Raw genomic sequence first — 3,745 nt, 5'->3', positions numbered from 1 at the left:
TTTCGTGTTTAATCCAAAGGCAAGGTTTTGAGGAGCAGGCGACCGTGGCGGTCGGTGGATGACCTCAGAGTAAGAGCTGGTGCGGTCGCACCGCTGGCCTCAGACCGAAGGTTCCCGCGGGGAGGGACGGGGCTCGCCGGACCCAGCCTGGCTGGGCTGCTCCTTGTAGCCACCGTCTGGTGGGACAGACCAGGCTCGGGCCGCCCGCTTTCCTGGGGGCTGGGGCTGGGGGTGGAGGGCCCCTGTCCCTGGGCCCTGCCTGCTGGGAGGCTCACACGCAGGACTGGGGGTTCACGCAGAGGCAGGAGTGCTGAGCCACACCCCTGGTGACCGGTGTCACTCTCAGAAGGTCACTGGATAAGGGACGGTGGCTCAGGGCCCTTGGCCCCCAGCGGGATGGGCGTGTGCCCTGCCAGGTGCCCAAATGGAGCCCCCCTGTCAGTCTGTCGGGGCTGCTGTCATGAAGCCCCACATCTGGGGGCTTACGGTACAGACGGCGTTTCTCACGGTTCTGAAGGCTGCACCTCTGAGATCAAGGTGTGGGCAGAGTTGGTGGCGGGGACCGTGGCTTCTGGTTCACAGATGCCTCCTTCTGGTGTCCTCTCATGGCTGGAGGGAGAGGGAGAGTTCCATGGGGTCCTTTTGATTTAAGGGCACTGACCCCATTGCCGAGGGCCCCCCACTTCCTGATACCGGCACCTTGGGGGAAGGGCTTGGACAGATGAATCTGGGGGGACGCAGACTTTCCGTCCACAGCGCTGCCCCGCTAACCCCTGTGCTGTCTGGTCTCCTGCAGTCGCTCAGCACAGGGGCACCTCAGGAGAGCACCTTCTCGGGGGAGGAGGTGAAGGCCGCCAAGCGCCCGCGGGTGGGCACCCCGCGCGCCCCCGAGGACTCAGGGCGGAACCCGGACTACCTAGCGTTCATGGAGAGCCTCCTGCAGGCGCAGTGCCGGCCCGGGGCCCCCTTCTAGGACAGCCGGCTGCCCGGCGACCCCTCGGCCCAGCAAGGCAGGCGGCGGCGGGCCCTGGCGTTTGCTTGCTGTGAATTCCCGTCCTCGCCTCCCCCGGCCCCAAGAGGCTACCTCCGCGCGCGGCTGCCCCGCTCTGCGGCGACAGGAGCGAGCAGGACACCGGCGCGCGGCCCGGACTCAGGGAGCAGGGCCACGCGGGCTCTGGGGGGCCGGCCGGGGACTCGCGCCACCCCCACCACTCAGATTCGTAAACCATGTAAGCTCTTCTTCTCGAAAAGGTGCTACTGCCTTGCCTGCCTCCTGAGCAGCCTTTGAGATTGTGACTCCTGTACATACGTCACCTTTGTGAGGCTCTTTCTAGAAACACCTGTTGTTTAAAAAAAAAAAAACATGAGAAAAAAAGGAAAACAAAGAAAAGGAAAAAAACCCCCAAAGTTGTTTTCTAGATTTGTGGCTTTAACAATGAAACAAAACAAAACAAAACAAAACAAAAATGTTCTTTTTCTCAGAACCAAGATACGCCGAGGGAGATAAAAGCATCTCGTTTTTTTTTTTTTTTTTTGTCGTTGTTTTAAAACCTCGCTCGACTCCACGAGCAGCAGGGAGGGGCCTGGGAGGCCGGGCAGGGTGACAGGGAAGAGCGTCGGCCTGTCCCTCCTCTCCCCGGACTTGGCGAAGGTCTGGGCGGCTGGCACCGCCTCCTTGACCAGCGCCTGCACCCGTCCGTCGCTCTCTGCACCGACAGGAGGAGGCCGGCCACGCCCTTTGGGGGCGACTGCTGGCCGCGGGGGTCCAGGAGCCCCCCTCCGGTCCGCGCACGCCTTCGCAAAATAAACACTCTCTCTTCTGGTTTGCTCCATCTTTTGCTTCTTCCCCTCGTGAGAACCACTGCACGGCTGAGGCCTCCAGTGTTTGCAAACGGGCTTGGTGCCCACAGAGTGTCCCCAGCGCTGCCCGGGCCTTCCATGGGCCTCCCAGCAGGTGCGTGGCTGGCTGCCTTTGGCCGTCTGGAGAGGGAGGACACGGGGCCACGCGGGACTCCCAGGTGACCCAAGTGTAGCCGTTCCCTGTGTGGGCGAGTTCTGTGTCCCTGGGCTCTGGCCACCCAGGTGCCCCCTGCGTTGGCTGCTGTCCCACGTGTGCAGGGTTGCCCGCTTTGGTTCCCGAGGGGCCGGCGGCACCCTATGTCCCGTTTGGGAAGTGCGGACTTGTGTGTCTGGGGGACAGCAAGAGAGAACCAGACCCGCCTCCTGAGAGCTGTGGGTCGGATTGGGTCGGATTTATGAGAGCGTGCCTGTGAGGGGCTTGGGACCCCCGCCCCCTGCTGTCCTGCCCAGGGACTGACAGCATAATTTTGCTTGTGTAAAAAAAAATTAAAAAATAAAAAAAGAGTGTTCTGATGGTTTCCAGGCCAGAAAGAACTATTATAAGGAGAACGGAAAGAATGTAAATGAGCCGAGAACCTTTCATTTCCTTGGTGGGGGGCGGGGGGCAGGTGCCCCTGGAGCGGGGCAGGGGCGGGAGGTCCGGAGGGGAGTCAGCCGGGATGTGGGGGTTTCCCTCTGCATGCAGCAGCCCCGCCCAGATGCGGCACTGTGTTCATATGTAGTTTGAAAATGCTATTTATATTGTAAAGAACAAAAGGAAGCGAGCTGGCCCTCTGGGTCAGAGGAGGGGGCCAGACCCAGGGGGTCTTTCTGGGTCTAGGGTGACGGCAGACGGGCTGCAGCTCGGCAAAGGGGAAGTGCACATCTCCCCACAAAGGTATATCCGTGTCTATGTACAAAAACGAGAAACAGAAAAACCCACCCACCCTGATTTTTCTCCCACCCGAGATTAAGGATGCGCTGTATTTTTGCCTAATTTCCCTGCCTCTAGGTTCATAATGAATTAAAGGCTCGTGAGCGCTGCGGATTACAGCTTGCTGTCGTGGCGGTGTCTTCATTTCTGGGGGGCGGGGCTGCTGGGAGGCGGGAGGGCGTCTCCTGGGGGGGGGGGCGTGCTGGGCCACCTGCTGCCAGACAGAGCCGAGGGGAGACCTCCCCAGGGTGGTGCAGGTGGGAGTGCGGCCTGGCCCCTCGGCTCCCGCTCCCAGCTCTGGATGAGGCAGTCCCTTCCCCGGCCCGTGTCTGTCCGTGGCTTGTGTCCCGCAGACCCCTCCCCAGAGGCTGTCGGGCTCCACTCGCAGGCTGGGGGAAGCGGTGGCTGGGGCAGTGGGTCCCCTCTGAAAGACAACTCTGCCTTTGACCCCTTGCTTGTCCGGGGCGGGTGGCCACCCTCCCACTGTCCTCCTGACCACCCAGTTCCAATGGCATCCGAGCCAAGGAGCACACCAGACCACGGGTCTCCCAGGCCCAGGATGAGACGGGGCCCCTCCCTTCATGAGTGTGCCACTGACCCCACGGGTCCTGAGTGTGTGGTACCAGTGTGGCAGGTCTCATCCCCGTCCTCATGGAGCCAGCAGGACTCAGGGAGGCAGCCGGTAAGTATGGCTCAGCAGGCGAGGCGGAAAGAGCAGAACAGGGAGAAAGGAGATGATGGAGTGTCAGCAGGCATGGTCTGTGCAAAGGCCCTGGGGCAGTACCAGGCCTGGTGTGTTGGAGGCCCATGTGGCTGGAGCAGAGTGGGTGAGGGGGAGAGAGAGGAGGGGAGGACGGGAGGAGATGGGGACGGGTTGTGCGGGACCTTGGGGACCCCAGGGAGGACTTGGGCTTTTACCTTGAGGGAGGTGGGAGCCCTGGAGGCCTGTGGGCAAAGAAGGGCCCACCTGAC

The sequence above is a fragment of the Ursus maritimus genome, unplaced genomic scaffold, assembly GCF_017311325.1.
Source record: "Ursus maritimus isolate PB19 unplaced genomic scaffold, ASM1731132v1 scaffold_14, whole genome shotgun sequence".
In the NCBI taxonomy this organism is placed as follows: domain Eukaryota; kingdom Metazoa; phylum Chordata; class Mammalia; order Carnivora; family Ursidae; genus Ursus; species Ursus maritimus.
This window is presented reverse-complemented; position numbering follows the sequence as displayed.